The sequence below is a fragment of the Oncorhynchus keta genome, unplaced genomic scaffold (assembly GCF_023373465.1).
Source record: "Oncorhynchus keta strain PuntledgeMale-10-30-2019 unplaced genomic scaffold, Oket_V2 Un_contig_8101_pilon_pilon, whole genome shotgun sequence".
In the NCBI taxonomy this organism is placed as follows: Eukaryota; Metazoa; Chordata; class Actinopteri; order Salmoniformes; family Salmonidae; genus Oncorhynchus; species Oncorhynchus keta.
Window position 1 is genome coordinate 206,265 of NW_026289860.1, and position 21,119 is coordinate 227,383.

At 50.5% G+C, this 21,119-nt stretch overlaps 1 pseudogene; it reads right to left on the bottom strand.

Moving 5' to 3' along the window:
• Positions 1–21,119, bottom strand: part of LOC118379495 (neuron navigator 3-like) — a 276,779-nt pseudogene that overhangs the window by 102,277 nt on the left and 153,383 nt on the right.

Consider the following 21,119-nt stretch of genomic DNA (forward strand, 5'->3'; position numbering starts at 1 on the left):
CAGTTTCAAGGCACAACAAAAAAAGAACCCGTCACCTCAAAGGAGCGTTGCAGAATGAGTCGGCACACGCGTCTAACGAGGGAACAACAGAACGTGTCAGCGCTGCTTTTAAAGTTTTCATGCTTTTTCTACTTCACATTGGAATGAACCACTCCAACACTGTGGTGAATGTGTGTGGGTTCTTAAAATGACTTGTCATGTTCCTTTGTGTTATTCACTAAACAGTCAACCAGTGCTTAACATTTAGAGAACGAATATACTCCACACAAGTTGAATATTAAGTTATTGTCTGGTGCATCACCCCAACATACAACGCAGAGTGAATGCTTTCATTGTGTTATAAAGTACATACATAGTGAGTACAGAGTCCATCAAACTCTGTCAGCAACCTTCAAAGCTGACCTGATTTTGGAAGAGCTGGTGAGAGGCACCTCTAAACTGTGTTCACGCATCACTGCTTCTGTCAAGAGGACTGATACAGCTTACGCACGCGGGCGCGCGCACACACACACACACACACACACACACACACACACACACACACACACACACACACACACACACACACACACACACACACACACACACACACACACACACACACACACACACACACACACACACACACACACTCCGAGGGTGTCTCAGGGCGAGCTGGGATAGGCAAAAGAACACATTTCCATTTCCCCCATACATATCAATACACACTGGTACATGTGTGAAACAGGACAAATATAATCACCCATCTAATGACTTATTATACACACACTCACACATAGCTATGTCTTACTATACCCCTAACCCTAAACATAACCCTAACCTGAACCCTAAACCTTATCATAGCGCCTAAAGCTAACTCTAATTTGAACCCTAACCCTAAACCTCACCCCTGAGCCTAAAATAGCATTTTACAAGTGAGGACTGGAAAAATGTCCCCACTTCTCTGATTTTTGTTGATTTACTATTCTTGTGAGGAAACCTGGTACTCACAGGTACAGTAAAATGTGTACACACACACAATTTTGGACTATTTTACCCTGACCCCATAGACGTAAGTCCGGTTCAGAATCAGTCCTTTCAGGGAGGCTGTTAAGATCTGAGGTGGGACCAAGGCCAGGCAGCATTCGTTAACCCCGAGACACGGGGGTGGCCAATCAATGCCTCCCTATGCCGTCTATGGTTTCAGACTTAAAAAGGGAATACAAAAGAGATGGACAGCCTTGTATAATGGACACAATAGGACATTGAATGGCTTTTAGAGCCCTTTAATTTGACTGTTGTGTGTCTCACTGTCAGCTGAAATGAGAGAGAGAGAGAGAGAGAGAGAGAGAGAGAGAGAGAGAGAGAGAGAGAGAGAGAGAGAGAGAGAGAGAGAGAGCAGAAAGAGAGAGAGAGAGAGAGCAGAGAGAGAGGAGAGCAGAAAGAGAGAGAGAGAGAGAGAGAGAGAGAGAGAGAGAGCAGAAGAGAGAGAAGAGAGAGAGAGAGAGAGAGAGAGAGAGAGAGAGAGAGAGAGAGAGAGAGAGAGAGAGAAAGAGAGAGAGAGCAAGAGAGAGAGAGAGAGAGCAGAGAGAGAGAGAGAGAGAAGTGAGGAGGAATGCTCATATCATGTATGTGTGGGTGGGGTGTGGCAAGTTGGTCTGAGAGACAGTCTCAAAACTGCAATAAATCTTCAAAACCTTCCCCTACCTCCATCCCCTCTCTATTCATCTCCTCGCTTCACCCTATCCTCGCCGACAAAGATCCAATCACAGTCCAATTATTAAGGGACACAAACAGGGTTGGCCCTGGGGGGGATCAGGGCTGGACACAGTGTGCATCCCAGCTGGCCCCCTATTCCCTATAGTGGGTTATGGGCCCTGGTTAAAAGTAGTGCACTACATAGGGAACTAAATAGGGAATAGGGTGCTATTTAGGATGCAGAGGCTCTCAGTGAGTTAGCCGCGGGGAGAGATTCATAGAGTGGTAATGGAGTGGAGCATTCACCTAAAGCAGAGTGCTGCTCTGTTATTACACCATCACTCACTATTATCACTCAGGACCATCACTCAGGACCATCACTCACTACCATCACTCACTATTATCACTCACTACCATCACTCACTATTATCACTCACTACCATCACTCACTATTATCACTCACTCATCATCACTCACTACCATCACTCACTATTATCACTCACTACCATCACTCACTATTATCACTCACTATTATCACTCACTACCATCACTCACTACCATCACTCACTACCATCACTCACTACCATCACTCACTACCATCACTCACTATTATCACTCACTACCATCACTCACTATTATCACTCACTATTATCTCTCACTACCATCACTCACTATTATCACTCACTACCATCACTCACTACCATCACTCACTATTATCACCCACTACCATCACTCACTATTATCACTCACTATGATCACTCACCACCATCACTCACCACCATCACTTACTATTATCACTCACTACCATCACTCACTATATCCCCACTACCATCACTACAATCACTCACTACCATCACCACTACCATCACATCACTCACGGCCATCATCACCCATCACTCCATCACTCACGGCCATCACTCACGGCCATCACTCACTACCATCACTCACCACCATCACTCACTGCCACTCCCCACCATCACTCACCACCACCACCACCACCAATCACGTTCACTCACCACCAATCACCATCACTACCTCCATCACTCACCACCACTACCTCCATCACTCACCACCACCCACCTCCATCCCTCACCACCACCCACCACCATCACTCACAACCACCACCACCATCACTCACTACCATCACTCAACACCAACACCCACCACCATCACTCACCACCACCCACCACCATCACTCACAACCACCACCACCATCACTCACTACCATCACTCACCACCATTACCATCACTCACCACCACCACTCCCCATAGGCACAACCAACAGGTAATATGTACCATTCATTTTATACTCACAGGCGGTCAGATTAGATTTTGGAAGCGAAAGGTAATAATATTGACGTTGAAATAAGTGTGAAGTATTTAAACATTAATATGTCAACATTAATCATTTGGTATTTGCTGCAAATAAACCCGTTAAAACAAATGTATACTATTGATGCCGTTATTAAACCACATTGTAAAAAAGGAAATAGGTGTTAAGAGATTATGAGGAAAGGTTTAGGTCTTAGATTCCTCCTGCACCGTGTTCACTGGAAATCTAGAGATCAATGACATGATCTGCATCTAAATGATATGAATGTTTGAGTAACAAAAGCCGTGAACCTCATTCTAGACTGTTTATGACGGGAATATAGTGCAAACACCACATCACAACGTCGTATCGGGAGGTGATCTCAGCCTCAGTCAGATGCATCGCTATTCAAGTCCCTGTTGAGCACAACAATCATGCTACGATGCAGCGGCAGCACCGCAAGCCACAGGTTGACCCACACAAATATGAAAACAAAACACACACGCACACACACACACACACACGCACACACACACACGCACACACGCACACGCACACACGCATGCACACACACACGCACACACACACACGCACGCACGCACACACACGCACGCACGCACGCACGCACACACGCACGCACACACACACACACGCACACGCATGCACACACACACCACCACATGCACAGGCACGCACGCACACACGTATCACACACACACACGCAGGCCCGCACGCTCTCACTGCACGCACACACACGCACACCCTGCTCCACACATCCTAATGAGTCCAGCTAACACGCACTCACAAAAACACACGCAGGGGCACGCACACACGCATGCAAACACACACGCACGCAGAGAACGCACTCAAATCACAACACGCACTATTGCACACACACACGCACGCACGCACGCACGCTGCACACACACGCACACACGCACACACGTATCCACGCACACACACACACACACACACCCAACACCACCACAGGCCACAGGTTCAGCAGCTGCCTGGTATCACTCTCCCTCTCTTCAATAATGCATGTTCTCTTTAGCTCGAGGCCCGCACCTCTCCTGGAGAGAGTGGATACCACTCCCTGCTCCACACATCCTAATGAGTCCAGCTAACACCGTGTCTCACAAAACACACCAGGGGCTCGGCAAGACTTTCGCATGCACCAAACTCTGAATACGCCTTCGTGCAGAGAATGTCAACTCAAATCATTCAAAACCATTTCTATTGTCACCCACAATCCTTACTGTGTTAGATAGCATGTGTCAACTCTCTGCAGCTTGCTGCAGCCACACGCCTGAGAGGAAGGAAACACTGTATCCAGAGTGTTATGACTTCTCCCAGCTAAAACCTGTGCTGCTGAGTTCTGTCCTAACAGGCAGTACAGCACTGAGCTGCTTGTTAAACCAAATCCAATACATTGTTCCCTGAGGCAAAACCCTGAGCTGCTATACTGTACTATACTGCAGCTGGGCAGGCTGGGTATTTTTACTGCAAACTGTGTGTGGGAATGGGCTTTAGGAGGTACTGTAACTATCTGGATAGATCACACGGACAGGGATACCAGTGTTTCTACTATTACTAAAATTATTATTTATGTTAGCGCTACTAATAACACAACCACTACCACACAGGATGGATCACTGTCACTGTTGTATTCACAGGCAGGGAGGGAGCGCGTTTGCTGCAGCTGGCAGCAGCACTAGTACCTTTTCAAGAACGGGAGAATTTGAGGCTGGGCTTTTTCAGTGCAATACGAGCTGTTACTACTACAGTGATAACGAAATGAGTATTTATGTTACTGCTATTACTACTACAGTGATAACACAATGAGTATTTATGTTACTGCTATTACTACTACAGTGATAACGAAATGAGTATTTATGTTACTGATATTACTACTACAATAATACCACAATGAGTATTTATGTTACTGCTATTACTACTACAATAATACCACAGTGAGTATTTATGTTACTGCTATTACTACTACAATAATACCACAATGAGTGTTTATGTTACTGCTATTATTACCAGTGTTTCTACTATTACTAAAATGATTATTTATGTTAGCGCTACTAATAACACAACCACTACCACACAGCATCTATGACTACCTTTACCTGACAATACTACCCAAGCTTCAGTCCACTACCACACAGTAACTATGACTACCTTTACCTGACACTACTACCCAAGCTTCAGTCCACTACCACACAGTAACTATGACTACCTTTACCTGACACTACTACCCAAGCTTCAGTCCACTACCACACAGTAACTATGACTACCTTTACCTGACACTACTACCCAAGCTTCAGTCTACTACCACACAGTAACTATGACTACCTTTACCTGACACTACTACCCAAGCTTCAGTCCACTACCACACAGTAACTATGACTACCTTTACCTGACACTAGTCAGCAGCACTACCAGAACAGCAGCTCCACATCCAGCTGTACATACAACCGTACAGATGGAGACCTGTGTACGCCCCTGGCTATGGTGTGTGATGCCTACGTTGTAGCTGTGTGTGTGACTCACAGCGTGTGTGTGGTTTACAGAGTATGTGACTAAGGGTGAGTGACTAAGGGTGTGTGTGTGGGTGTGTGTTTCGGTGTAAGTGTGTGGTGTGTGTGTGTTATGTGTGTGTGTGTGTGTGTGTGTGTGTGTGTGTGTGTGTGTGTGTGTGTGTGTGTGTGTGTGTGTGTGTGTGTGTGTGTGTGTGTGTGTGTGTGTGTGTGTGTGTGTGTGTGTGTGTGTGTGAGAGAGACTTACAATGTGGGTGTGTGTGCAGCACCTGCTCCAGGTCACCTAGCATGGTGAGGATCACCTCCTTGTCCAGCTGAGCCGTGCCCTCTCGGGCGCCCCCCTCCGCCTCCTCCTCCGCCCAGTACCCCCTCTCCCTGCCACCCTGGTCCCCGACCCTGGTGCCCGCCGCTGACGCCACCTCATCGTCCGAACGCCCACTGCTGCCCTCTTCATCCGTACCCTCCTCCCTGGGCTTCCCCAGCTGCCCACGTAGCGTCTCCCAAGGCGGTTGCTGTTGCCCGCCCAGCGATGCCCGCCCGACCGCCGTGCACCTCCATGGCACAGGGATGAGGGAGTGTTCTGACTGGGAGAGAACTTTGGTCAGGGGAGAGGGACAGGGAGCGAGCCCTGGTGCCCCTCACACCCATGCCCTCCCTGGCTGCCTCCTTCCTGGGGCTGCCCCTCGCGCTGGGGATGATGACAAGGATGAAGAGGATTTGGAAGGCGTGGGCGGGTCATCCAGCTCGAAGGAGTACACCCGCTGCTCGCCCCGCTCAGCAGGGTCAGGTTGGTCAGGGAGCGCTGCTTGCGGAGGTTCAGGTTGTCTGGGAGGGGTTGGGGGTCGGCGAGGGGGCTTCCACCCTGGTACACAGAGAACTCGGCGCCTCTCTTCATCTTCACCTCCTTGCTCTCGTTGACTCTCTCTCTGTTCGTCAGTGGGTCTGTGCTGGTCCACCTGTTTGGCTCTGTTCCCGGTCACATTCTGGCAGTGGTGGCTGGTGAGCCGGAGGAGGGGAGAGAGAAGTAGGTGGCGAGAGAGGTGAAGACGCTCTATCTGTGGGGGGCTTAGGTGGCCCGTGTCCAGCGCTCCTCGAGGGTCCAGGCTTCATCCAGATGGAAGGAGTGAGGGATGGAGGGATGGAGAGCATGTTGCAGACGCCTGGATGAAAACTCCCCCTCACACACAGCAGAGTCCAGAGGCATCCTCCAGACATTGCATTCCCATGGTCACACAGCTAATAACTGGTGCCACAGACACACACCAACACAAAAAACAGACACTGCTTTACCTCCTCCTCCTCCTCCTCTTCTCTCTCTCTCTCCTCCACCTCAAAACAGCAAGAAGCGGTGAGGGGTGTGGATGAATGCGATTTTACATCTCTCTCTTTCTCACGCAATCTCTCTCTCTCCTCCGCTCTATTCTACTTTCTCTCTGCTTTCTCTCTCTGCTTCTCTCTCTCTGCTTCTCCCTCTCTTTATCTTTCTCTATTAAGAGCAGAGGGGAGCATTTCATTCCTCTCTCCCTCTCTGCGCTCCTGTTAATTACCAGCTCAGCAGAGCCTTTGCTTCTCTCCCTCTCTCCTCTCCTCACACCAGAGAATGGAGCCAGCACTCAATCTCTCCACTCTGTTCATTTTAGCATTCAGCCTGCAATTCTATCCTTCCTCTCCCTCTGCCGCTCTCTCTCTTACTCTCTGGCTCATCTGTTTCTCCCTCCTCTCTCTTCTCTCTCCCTGTCTCTCCTTTTCTCTCGTCTCGCTGGTTTCCCTTTCCTCTGCTGCAGTAGTGGCAGCCTCTGCTGTGGCTACTGCCGACCATCAAAGCACGTGTGTTCAGTCTCCACGTCTGCCCACTTCAGTTCAGGAAACGCCTCACCACAAGTCGCAGGGTACTTGGGGAGTATGTGTGAGCGAAAGAGAGTCAAAGGATGAAAATGCATGTTCAACACTGCTGCTTTCCCCTCTTCTCTTCTCCTCCCCTCTCTCCCTCCTCTCCTCCTCCTCTTCTCTTCTCCCCCCCTCTCCTCCTCCTCTTCTCCTCTTCTCTTCTCCTCCTCCTCTTCTCCTCTTCTCCTCCCCCCTCTTCTCTTCTCTCCCCCTCTCCTCCTCCTCTTCTCCCTCTTCTCCTCCCCCTCTTCTCTTCTCCTCCCCCTTCTCCTCCTCCTCTTCTCCCTCTTCTCCTCCCCCTCCTCTCCCTCTCCCCCTTCTCCTCCTTCCCTTCTCCTCTTCTCCTCCCCTCCTCTTCTCCCCCCTTCTCCTCCTCCTCTTCTCCCTCTTCTCCTCCCCTCCTCTTCTCCTCCCCTTCTCCTCCTCCCTTCTCCCTCTTCTCCTCCCCCTCCCTTCTCCTCCTTCCCTTCTCCCTCTTCTCCTCCCCTCCTCTTCTCCTCCTTCCCTTCTCCCTCTTCTCCTCCATTTCTCCTCCTCCCCTTCACCCTCTTCTCCTCCTTCCCTTCTCCCCTCTCTCCCCTCTCCCCCCCTCTTCTCCCCTCCCTTCTCCTCTTCCCTCTTCTCCTCTCCCTTCTCCTCCCCCTCTTCTCCTCCTCCCTCTTCTCCTCCCCTCTTCTCCTCTCCCTCTTCTCCTCTCCCCTCTTCTCCTCCCCCTCTCCTCCTCCTCTTCTCCCTCTTCTCTTCTCCTCTCCTCTTCTCCCTCTTCTCCTCCCCCTCTTCTCTTCTCCTCCCCCTCTCCTCCCTCCTCTTCTCCCTCTTCTCTTCTCCTCCTCCTCTTCTCCCTCTTCTCCTCCCCCTCTTCTCTCTTCTCCTCCCCCCTCTCCTCCTCCCTCTTCTCCCTCTCTCTTCTCCTCCTCCTCTTCTCCCTCTTCTCCCCTCCCTCTTCTCTCCTCCTCCCCCCTCTCCTCCTCCCTCTCCCTCTTCTCCTCCCTCCTCCTCTTCTCCCTCCCCTTCTCCTCCTTCCCTTCTCCCTCTTCCCTCCCCCTCCTTCTCCTCCCCTTCTCCTCCTTCCCTCTCCCTCTTCTCCTCTCCTCCTCTTCTCCTCCCCCTTCTCCTCCTTCCCTTCTCCCTCTTCCCTCCCCTCCTCTTCTCCTCTTCTCCTTCTCCCTCTTCTCTCCCCCCTCCTCTTCTCCTCCTTCCCTCTCCCTCTTCTCCTCCATTTCTCCTCCTCCCTTCACCCTCTTCTCCTCCCTCCTCTCCTCTTCTCCCTTCTCCCCCCCTCTTCTCTCCTCCCCTCTTCTCCTCTCCCCTTCTCCTCTCCCTCTTCTCCTCTCCCCCTCTTCTCCTCCCCCTCTTCTCCTCTCCCTCTTCTCCTCTCCCTCTTCTCCTCTCCCTCTTCTCCTCCCCTCTTCTCCTCTCCCTCTTCTCCTCTCCCTCTTCTCTCCCTCTCTCTCTCCTCTCCTCCTCCCCCTCTTCTCCTCCTCCCTCTCCTCCTCTCCCTCTCCTCCTCTCCCTCTCTGCTTTCCCTGATAAAAACCAGAGTGACTGGGAGTTGTTTGGACAGCACACCTGCGAGTTACGGCTCCCTGATAGCAGTGCTGCTCTGATGCACAGGCTAATTAAACGCTATAGGGTTAATGAGGTAAAGAGTAAAGCCCCGGCTCTCCTCTCGCCAAGACTGCAGACTGTCTGTCAACAGCTTCAACACTTCCTCTAGTATTAATAACCTCAACAGTACAGACACACACACCATAGACAAACAACAGCCTCCATGTGACCACACATGCTATAAGCTCGTGATGCAGAGAAACTCATGGTAGCAGTTGCCCTGAGCAACCATATCCAAGGTGACATTAACTGCCATGGACAGAGATGGCATTTACAGTTGTAGGATCGTAACTTGACCAGTTTCTCCCCAGACATTTTTGTAGGGGTTGATACATTTTTAGTTAGGGCAAATCAAGTCTGACATTTTAAAATGTGTGCCAAGAGTGTGCAAAGCTGTCATCAAGGCAAAAGGTGGCTACTTTGAAGAATCTCAAATATATAATATATTTAGATTTGTTTAACACTTTTTGGGGTTACGACATTATTCCATGTTATTTAATAGTTTTGATGTCTTCACTATTTTTCGAAATAAAGAAAAACCCTGGAATGAGAAGGTGTTTCCAGACTTTTGACTGGTACTGTAGGCCGACCTCTACATTGACGCTACACTGATCTTCTGTCAAATGACTGTAAGTTGCTCTGTCCGTTAAACCACCAAAATGTAAATGACATGTAAACTCAGTGCTGCAGGAAATGTATCCCGAAGATGATGACCCATAAGTGGCTTTTTGAAAGACTTCCTTCACTATAGAGGCTACCGCAGACTCACATTCCAGGCAACGAGCAGTTCAGGAGACAAAACGAAGAAAAAAAAACAGTTTCCCCTAGGTACAGATCTAGGATCTGCTTTCCCTCCCCGAATCCTAACCTTATGAATAGTGAGGGAAAAACAAAACTGACCCAAGATCAGTGTCTGGAAGCAACACAATTGTCCTGATACAGAAGTGAACCACCATGGTTCCTCAGATTATCATCTACATACGTTCATAAAAAAGAAAAGAAAAAGCAGCTAAATCAGACTTTCTGAGTAGAACACAACTGCAAACATTCTCATAAATGAACCAATCAAAGCAGAACGTTCAATGGAGTCTCGCTGACCGCGGAGCTCATTGTGCCGTGACCACAGTGTGTATATTACAGGTTTGGCGATGTAAAAACACAACATTCCAGACATTGTACTTCGGCTGTGGCTTTGTAAAGGCATACATTTAGAGGACTAAAGTAGCACTATGGGGCGGCAGGGTAGCCTAGTGGTTAGTTAGAGTGTTGGACTAGTAACCGAAAGGTTGCAAGTTCAAATCCCCGAGCTGACTAGGGCACAAATCTGTCGTTCTGCCCCTGAACAGGCAGTTCCTAGGCCGTCATTGAAAATAAGAATTTGTTCTTAACTGACTTGCCTAGTTAAATAAAGGTAAAAATATGTAGGGACCGTTCCCTTTGTAGATGACGATTTGGGGAGTCATTTGTTTTGTGACAGAACAATCTTTTGTTTTCCCAAATGACAAACCAGTTGATAGTAGAGCAAGGCCTAATGCAGTGTGTTTAGTTAACATGCAGACGGACTAGGCAGGAATACATAGCAATAGATGTACTATGACTTGACAGATACCTGACCTGCAACACCAAAGCTACGTAATAACAGGTCATCATTTCCAAAGGACATCATCCACATTACATTTCCATCGCATTGAAACTCTATCGGTCTCTGTGTAAATGTCAACGTGAGCTGCAGCCCACCACCCTGATAATACAGATTCTATCTCTGTCTCCTGCAGCCCAGCCCACCACCCTGATAATACAGATTCTATCTCTGTCCCCTGCAGCCCAGCCCACCACCCTGATAATACAGATTCTATCTCTGTCTCCTGCAGCCCAGCCCACCACCCTGATAATACAGATTCTATCTCTGTCTCCTGCAGCCCAGTCCACCACCCTGATAATACAGATTCTATCTCTGTCTCCTGCAGCCCAGCCCACCACCCTGATAATACAGATTCTATCTCTGTCTCCTGCAGCCCAGCCCACCACCCTGATAATACAGATTCTATCTCTGTCTCCTGCAGCCCAGCCCACCACCCTGATAATACAGATTCTATCTCTGTCTCCTGCAGCCCAGCCCACCACCCTGATAATACAGATTCTATCTCTGTCTCCTGCAGCCCAGCCCACCACCCTGATAATACAGATTCTATCTCTGTCTCCTGCAGCCCAGTCCACCACCCTGATAATACAGATTCTATCTCTGTCTCCTGCAGCCCAGCCCACCACCCTGATAATACAGATTCTATCTCTGTCTCCTGCAGCCCAGCCCACCACCCTGATAATACAGATTCTATCTCTGTCTCCTGCAGCCCAGTCCACCACCCTGATAATACAGATTCTATCTCTGTCTCCTGCAGCCCAGCCCACCACCCTGATAATACAGATTCTATCTCTGTCTCCTGCAGCCCAGTCCACCACCCTGATAATACAGATTCTATCTCTGTCTCCTGCAGCCCAGTCCACCACCCTGATAATACAGATTCTATCTCTGTCTCCTGCAGCCCAGCCCACCACCCTGATAATACAGATTCTATCTCTGTCTCCTGCAGCCCAGCCCACCACCCTGATAATACAGATTCTATCTCTGTCTCCTGCAGCCCAGCCCACCACCCTGATAATACAGATTCTATCTCTGTCTCCTGCAGCCCAGCCCACCACCCTGATAATACAGATTCTATCTCTGTCTCCTGCAGCCCAGCCCACCACCCTGATAATACAGATTCTATCTCTGTCTCCTGCAGCCCAGCCCACCACCCTGATAATACAGATTCTATCTCTGTCTCCTGCAGCCCAGCCCACCACCCTGATAATACAGATTCTATCTCTGTCTCCCAGCCCAGCCCACCACCCTGATAATACAGATTCTATCTCTGTCCCTGCAGCCCACCACCCTGATAATACAGATTCTATCTCTGTCTCCTGCAGCCCAGCCCACCACCCTGATAATACAGATTCTATCTCTGTCTCCTGCAGCCCAGCCCACCACCCTGATAATACAGATTCTATCTCTGTCTCCTGCAGCCCAGCCCACCACCCTGATAATACAGATTCTATCTCTGTCTCCTGCAGCCCAGCCCACCACCCTGATAATACAGATTCTATCTCTGTCTCCTGCAGCCCAGCCCACCACCCTGATAATACAGATTCTATCTCTGTCTCCTGCAGCCCAGCCCACCACCCTGATAATACAGATTCTATCTCTGTCTCCTGCAGCCCAGCCCACCACCCTGATAATACAGATTCTATCTCTGTCTCCTGCAGCCCAGCCCACCACCCTGATAATACAGATTCTATCTCTGTCTCCTGCAGCCCAGCCCACCACCCTGATAATACAGATTCTATCTCTGTCTCCTGCAGCCCAGCCCACCACCCTGATAATACAGATTCTATCTCTGTCTCCTGCAGCCCAGCCCACCACCCTGATAATACAGATTCTATCTCTGTCTCCTGCAGCCCAGCCCACCACCCTGATAATACAGATTCTATCTCTGTCTCCTGCAGCCTCAGGCCACTGTCTATCCGGATGAGCCGCCACGTCCCCACAGCTAGAACAAGACGCCGGGCTCCGGGGCATAACCGATGGCAACTGCGTAAACAAAGGGCCACAGATGCCTCCAGTGTCCGCCAGTCGTTCCTGACCTTTTCCCTTCGCCGTGTGAGGCGGGGACACACACACACACACACACACACACACACACACACACACACACACACACACACACACACACACACACACACACACACACACACACACACACACACACACACACACACACACACACACACACACACACACACACACACACGTGTCAGCGAGTGTTGCCTACCTGAGATTTCTTCCAGGCACTGCTTGGCAGTCTTGCTGTAGACCAGGTCTCCCTTGGTGGGACTGAGGCAGTGGTCTGTTGGGGCCACCGTGGTACAGTCGTTCTCGGAGTACGTCCTGGGAGAAACAAACGAAGCCATGGTTATTCAGGAGACACATTGCATAGAGCGTTTGTTTTCATGTGGTAAAAAAACAGGACCCGGACTGAAATACTTCTATTCGTGCTTTTTCGTATTTTCAACAGATGAAGAAGAATATCTCAGGAGGATCTCTTGGATGAAGTGAGGTTTTGTGGGTGAAGGGAAGTTTGTCTCTCTATCTGTGTGTGTGTGCATGCATGAACCTGCCTATGTGCAGCCAAAATCCACATACTGGCTTGCATTCCATGTCTCCCTATAGCCCCTGGTCGAAAGTAGTGCACTAAAAAGGGAATAGGGTGCAATTTGGTAGGCAGCCTGTGTTTGTTCCCTTGCCTTGGGCAGAGATGTGAGAAACACAGCCAGACGTCCTGACGGCTGCTAGATAACTCTCCCTCACCGGCACACCCACAATAAAGCCTTTCCCCAGCCACCTGCACCGCCACAGATAAACTGGCAGCCACAGAATGCTGCATCAGCCAATCAGTTGAGCACTGTGAAACCTCGGCTTCTAACATCCGCCCTACAAACTACTTCTAGCTACATAGAATTTCACAGAGAGAGACATTCAGAAATATGGCAGCAATTTTACAGCCTGCGAAAAATGTCGGAATGGGTAAATTAAATGTTTACTGGGGGAGGGTATATATTCTGACTACTCCGTTTAGGAATGTTTGTTATAAAGATGTACAACAAGGATCTCAAATCAGTCTAAAAAATACCCTGAGAAATGTACTGAGAACAAAACAAAGCACAGCACAGCCAATCATAAGTGAGAATCTCAGGTGGAATCAGGTCAGAGAGAGGACGCACATACAATGTCAACGTCACAGTGCCTTACAATCACCTCCCCGCCTGCTGTCAAAGGAGGAGGCAGGGGACTGTAATCAACGAAACACAAACTGCAGCTAACTGCTGCTGCCTCTGCTCTTCTCAGCCTATGGCCCGGCTGCTCTGCTGTGGCACAGGAGAGGGAAGAAACCTAATTGGCCCTGAAATGATGGTAAATTGCGGCGCAGCGGGAGGCCTTAAGTGCGAGGCCGCTGACAGTTCCTCCTCTGTCAGGCAGGTCGACGGGGGCACACCTCCCTCCGGAAGGGAGTGAGAGAAACAGAGGAAAGGGGAGGGAGGGAGACATGGGATACTATAGCCAGGATTGGACAAGCGAAGGGGAGAGGTAGGCAGGAGTGTGAGTGATCAGGTAGAACTGAGCATGTCAACCTGTTGGCTGCTGAGCCACAGAAGACCACGTGCTTTTCATTTTGGTTGATTGCATCCTGGTTAAGTAGCTGAGCCGCTCATGATTAAGACCTGACATGAATACAAAGTAGGAAAGAGATATGAAGAGAATCCCTTTTCAATGGCATGACATTACAGTGTATGTTGTGTGTTGCTTGTCTCCCATTTAATTTAGATGGAGAACAGGTTGGAGAACAACAGCCGTCACCTGCATCTGCCTATGAATGAGAATCAGGGATGCCTGTTAATGGGCAAGACGGCAAGGTGCATTGGACGGATTAAGACGAATTCTCAATGGTGAGTCAGCGAGCAGCAGAGTGCATTGTGTGCCAAGGTTGAACCCCTTTTGGAAATTATAGAGAAAGAGAAGAGAGGGAAAAATTACTCGGAAGCCCATTATGCCTCGTTAATAGGACCCCCCCACAAAGGCCAGAACTGCTGTTAGCACGCCCGCCATCACAGGCTCTGACATCACAAAGCCCCTACCCAGCGGCCCCCATCCAGTCGACAGATTGAAAGGTGGGAAATGATCTTTGATGGGCGGCATCCGTCTGGAATCAAGGCTTCTTCCACCTCTCTCCAGACACTCTAATAATAGGGGTTATTTGGGGCGCCGTGGGATGCAGAGATTCAATTGGTTGTACGCACATCAAGATGGAGTGTGACTGGACGAGCCAGCCCTCGTGTGTCTGTGTGTGACTGTAGGGCACCGCATGCAGTCCCGTGGGCACAATGACAGAATGCGGGATGCGGATGAAGGAGTGGAAGTATGGAGGGGATGGAGGAGGGCCTCTATTCTCTGTCTCCCCATGAAACCTGTTCTAGATGGATCACGATGAGAGATCAGTCAAGACGCAGCCTGCGTCCCTAATAGCTCCCTATTTCCTATATAGTGCACTACCTTAGAGCAGAGAACTGTGGGCCTCGGTCAAAAACAGGCCTCTGGTCAAAAGTAATGCACAAGACAGGGATACAATTGGGATCAGATGCATTTGATAAGACGAGTAAAGTTAAAAGGCTGGAAATTCATCTTGGAGTATAACTGTCACTGTAGAAGAGGACATTTTAGACAAACATGCCCAATAATTCCCCCTCAATTCCACTAACAACGAGTCTCTAAACTGTCCAAATAAATCATTTTTTGTATCGTTCTCAACAAAGTTGAACTCCTTCGCCGAAATCAAGTGGCAAAGAAGGGACATTTGCTGCATATAAACACCCAAATGATGGACGGTTCAGACACAAGTTCAGCTGAACTACGTCAGGTGGAACAGAGGGCCTTGGGGTAATGCTGCAGGCATAGACATCAGGACATGGAGGTAGTGAGGTTCGTTTGGACTGTCATTCTAACAACCTGCTGAGGTTAGTTTGGACTGTCATTCTAACAACCTGCTGAGGTTAGTTTGGACTGTCATTCTAACAACCTGCTGAGGTTAGTTTGGACTGTCATTCTAACAACCTGCTGAGGTTCGTTTGGACTGTCATTCTAACAACCTGCTGAGGTTAGTTTGGACTGTCATTCTAACAACCTGCTGAGGTTAGTTTGGACTGTCATTCTAACAACCTGCTGAGGTTAGTTTATTCTAACAACCTGCTTTGGACTGTCATTCTAACAACCTGCTGAGGTTAGTTTGGACTGTCATTCTAACAACCTGCTGAGGTTAGTTTGGACTGTCATTCTAACAACCTGCTGAGGTTAGTTTGGACTGTCATTCTAACAACCTGCTGAGGTTAGTTTGGGTTGCTGAGGTTAGTTTGGACTGTCATTCTAACAACCTGCTGAGGTTCATTTGGACTGTCATTCTAACAACCTGCTGAGGTTCGTTTGGACTGTCATTCTAACAACCTGCTGAGGTTCGTTTGGACTGTCATTCTAACAACCTGCTGAGGTTAGTTTGGACTGTCATTCTAACAACCTGCTGAGGTTCATTTGGACTGTCATTCTAACAACCTGCTGAGGTTAGTTTGGACTGTCATTCTAACAACCTGCTGAGGTTAGTTTGGACTGTCATTCTAACAACCTGCTGAGGTTAGTTTGGACTGTCATTCTAACAACCCGCTGAGGTTCCCTGTCATTCTAACAACCTGCTGAGAGGTTCATTTGGACTGTCATTCTAACAACCTGCTGAGGTTAGTTTGGACTGTCATTCTAACAACCCGCTGAGGTTCGTTTGGACTGTCATTCTAACAACCTGCTGAGGTTAGTTTGGACTGTCATTCTAACAACCCGCTGAGGTTCGTTTGGACTGTCATTCTAACAACCTGCTGAGGTTCGTTTGGACTGTCATCCTAACAACCTGCTGAGGTTCGTTTGGACTGTCATTCTAACAACCTGCTGAGGTTAGAGCTTGTGCACCAGAGCTGAGGGGGGGAAGAGCTGAGGGGAGTGCACCAGAACTCATTTGGGTAATTGTGATTTGATTGTGTATTTTTCTTTGTATTTTAAGTGAACATCCTACAAAGCCCTGTCTGTTAACAGTCTTGAAGACAAAAGCTGATTCTTCTTCAGATGAGGATTCTTGGCTTGATGGGATTACTCCCCCAGGTTACTCGTGGTATGGTGTAACTAGCTAATATAAAAACACGTCATAGCTTATGAACACACCAATCATTAGAGAGACCTTCGCCAGACCACTGCATTATACCCCAGCCCCATTGTCAAACAAAACGATCGCAGGCACGTACACAGACACAGACACAGACAGTCTCACCTATACATGAAGGGGGCGACGGTGGCTGTGTTGGGGTGGTTGTGCTGCTGCTGCTGGGGAGCTGCACCGCTCCGTTCCCCCATGGCCCCGGGGGGCTGGGACAGGGCAGAGGTGCTGGTGGAAGACACCATGTTGCTCCGCCGGCCCTCCAGGCCCCCAGGGAGCGCTGCTGCATGTAGTAGCCCCCTGGCCCCCTTTAACCACCTTGGCCTTGTCCCCTTCCCTGCCCCCTCCACTACCACCCTGGGTGGCCTGGGCCTGGGTCTGGGCTTGACCGCCGGCCGGCTTCCCGTAGCCGAGGGGGCCTTGAGCCCAGGCTTGGGGATTCCACTGGAGGTAGGGGGATGGCGCTGTCCTTCTTGCCCGCTGCAGGCTTGCCTCCCTTGGGGATGAGGCTGGCGATCTTAGAGGTCTTCTTGGATGGATCCACCATGGGTTCCCGTTGTTCCTCTTTGGGAGGGGTGCTGGCCTTGCCTCCTTTGCTCCTGCTCTTATCCTCCTTTTCTTTGGGCTGGGGCAGGGACTTATTGCTGCCGCCGCTGGAGGGCGACGAGCCCTTCACACAGCCCTTATTGGCTGCTGCCAGGGAGGGGGGCGAGGCAGTCTTGGCCAGCTGCTTGGTGCTGTTGCTGCTGCTAGTACACATTGACGACATTGACTCCGTTATGCTTAGCCCTTCCTCGCCGTACTCCGACATGTCATCCTCCTCCTGCAAGGCCATCTCGGCCACCGACGGTGAAGTCCGCGAGGCCGAGCGAGGGTTGATCATCCGGAACTTGTCCAGCATGGATCTCTGGGAGGCGCCAGCGACAGAGCCCGACTTGGGCGCCTCAGTCATGGGGGGCCGTAGGCGGTCGGAGGCAGGGGGTGGGGTGGGCGAGGGAGAGGGCGAGGTGGAGACCGAGAGCATGGAGGAGGTGGCACTGTGCTTCATGTTCATGGACTTGCTGCGCCAGGACTTGCCGGCGGTGGGGGAGGGGATGGCAGAGGCCAGCTGCTGCCCGCTGAGGCTGATGGGCACTTGGGCACCTCCGTTCATGCTGCAAGGCAGAGGGATGCTCTTCGCCGATTCTGCAAAGGAGACAAATAAACAGACACACAGTTACATCAACTGTCTCAGGAACACAACTGGATCAATACATGCACATGTGGTCTCATATATACTGAGAGAACAATTTGGATTGACAATGAAATGGCAGGTACTTTCTATGTAGAGCCAAATATTCATCATCATTGAGTCATCTACAACAGGGGTGTCAAACTCATTCCATGGAGGGCCTAGTGCCTGCAGATGTACATTTTGTACATTCATTGAAGCCCTAGACCACCAGGTGTGGGGAGTTCTTACTAATTAGTGACCTGAATTCATCAATCAAATACAAAGGAGGAGGAAAACCCGCAGACACTCGGCCCTCCGTGAAATGAGTCTGACACCTGTGATCTACAGCCTCTGGCACTTTGACAGAAGAACCATCATTGCAGTAAAAACACTCTCAAAAGTAGCACTCTATGATATAAAAGCAGAGGTTCTTCCCCAACGACAGGTATGACCAGAGTAGTCCATCACATCGGAGCTTTCCATTGGCGTCACACTGGTGTCTCAAAGATGTTGTTGAACCCGGCCCAGGATCCACTACACTGTCACATTCACGCTTCTATTACATGAGCACAAGCAGGGAGAAGAAGAGAGTGGGAGAGAAGGAGAGAGAAGGAGAGAGGGGGAGAGATGGTGAGAGAAGGAGAGAGGGTGAGAGAAGGAGAGAGGGTGAGAGAAGGAGAGAGGGGGAGAGAAGGAGAGAGAGGGGGAGAGAAGGAGAGAGAGGGGGAGAGAAGGAGAGAGAGGGGAGAGGGGGGAAAGAGAGAAGGAGAGAGGGTGAGAGAAGGGAGAAGGAGAGAGGAGAGAGGGGAGAGAAGGAGAGAGAAGGAGAGAGGGGGGAGGATGGTGAGAGAAGGAGAGAGAGGGGAGAGGAGAATGGGAGAGAGAGGGTGAGAGAAGGAGAGAGAGGGGGAGAGAAGAGAGAGAGGGGGAGAGAAGGAGAGAGAGGGGGAGAGAGAGAGAGGGGGAGAGAAGGAGAGAGAGAGAGGAGGGAGAGAAGGAGAGAGAGAGAGGGGGAGAGAAGGAGAGAGAGAGGGGAGAGAGGGAGAGAGAGGGAGGAGAGAAGGAGAGAGGGGGAGAGAAGGAGAGAGGAGGAGGAGGGAGAGAAGGAGAGAGGGAGAGAGGGAGGAGAGAAGGAGAGAGGGGAGAGAAGGGAGAGGGAAGGAGAGAGGGGAGAGAGAGGAGAGAAGGAGAGAGAGGGAGAGAAAGAGGGAGAGAAGGAGAGCAGGGGGAGAAGGAGAGAGGGAGAGGAGAGAGGGGAGAGAAGAGAGAGGGAGAGAAGGAGAGAGAGGAGAGAAGGAGAGAGGAGAGAGAGAAGGAGGAGGGGAGAGAAGGAGAGAGGGGAGAGAAGGAGAGGAGAGAGGAGAGAGGGGAGAGAAGGAGAGAGAGGAAGGAGGAGAGAGGGAGAGAGAAGGAGGAAGGAGAGAGGGGGGAGAAGGGAGAGAGGGGAGAGAAGGAGAGAGGGGGAGAGAAGGAGAGAGAGAGGGAGAGAAGGAGAGAGAGGGGAGAGAAGGAGGAGAGGGGGAGAGAGGAGAGAGGAGGAGAAGAGGGGGAGAGGAGAGAGGGGGAAGAAGGAGAGAGGGGTGAGAGAAGGAGAGGGGTGAGAGAGAGGGGGAGAGAAGGAGAGAGAGGGAGAGAAAAGAGAGAGGGGAGAGATGTTGTTTGGATGGGTCAGAGTAGGCAGAGAAGGGGGACCACAGGAGACAGACAGAAGGAAAGGCTCGTTTTGGTCTCTCTGCAAGGCTGAGGAAGGGTGGAGGGAGAGGTTGAGAGAAGGAGAGGAGGGGGGGAAGGAGAGAGGAGGTAGGAACAAAGAAGAAACAGAGCAGATCAGCAGGTGCGCTCTCCAAATCTTTCCCACTGCAAACAGAGAGAGGGAGAGAGTGCAGCAGAGCAGGGGAGAGAAGCTGCAGGGGGTCAAGCAAAACATTGAGAGAAAGAGAGAGAGGGAAAAGGAGAGAAAAGAGAAGGAGGGAAACTGAGAGAGGGGAGAAAGAGAAGGGGAGAGAAGGGGATGCCAGGCAATTCCCCTGGGCCAAAGCTGAGAGGGGGAGAGAAGGAGAGAGGGTGTCTAATGCCAACAGGAAAATAAAACATTTACTAGTGAGTATGCATTGGAAAGAAGGAGAGAGAAGGAGAGAAGGAGAGAAGGAGAGAGGGGGAAGGGTGAGAGAAGGACAGAGAGAGGGAGAGAGAGGGAGAAGAGAGAGGGTGAGAGAAGGAGAGAGAGAGGGGAGAGAAGGAGAGAGGGTGAGAGAAGGAGAGAGAGGGAGAGAAGGAGTGAGAGGGGGGGAGAGAAGGAGAGAGAGGGAGAGACAGGGAGAGAGAGAAGAGGGGGAGACAGGAGAGGAGAGACAGGACAGAGGGGGAGAGAAGGGGAGAGGGGGAGACAGAGAGAAGGAGAGAAAGGGAGACAGGAGGAGGGAGAGAAGGAGAGAGGGGTGAGGGGGGTGAGAAGGGAGAGGGTGAGAGAAAGAGAGAGAGGGAGAAAAAGGAGAGAGGGGGAGAGAAGGAGACAGAAAGAGAGAAGGGAGAGAAAAGAGAGAGAGGGAGAGAAGGAGATCCGGAGAGAAGGAGCGAGAGAAAAGGAGAGAGGGGGAGAAGGAGAGGGGGAGGAGAGGGAGAGAAGGAGAGAGGGGGGAGAGAAGCTCTGAGGGAGAGAAGAGAGAGGGAGAGAGAATTTCTCCTCTCGAGGGGGGTGAAGGAGAGGAGAGGGAGAGAATCCCTTAGGAGAGAGGGAGAAGAGGGGAGAGACTGAGCTTTCCATGGAGATAGAAGGGGAAGGAGAGAGGAGGAGAAGGAGAGAGGGGGAGAGAAGGAGAGAGAAGTGAGAGAAGGAGAGGGGGGAGAAGGAGCAGGGGCATAAAAGGAGGGAGGGATTAGACAAGGGGGGTGAGAGAAAAAGAGACCCCTTCAAATGAGTGAGATGTTGTTTGAAGGGGCTATTTTCAGCCACAGGAGACAGACATAGAAAGGGCTCTCTGACAGGTGTTGGTAGAAACAAAGAAGAAACAGAGCCAGAGCAGTCTCCATAGACA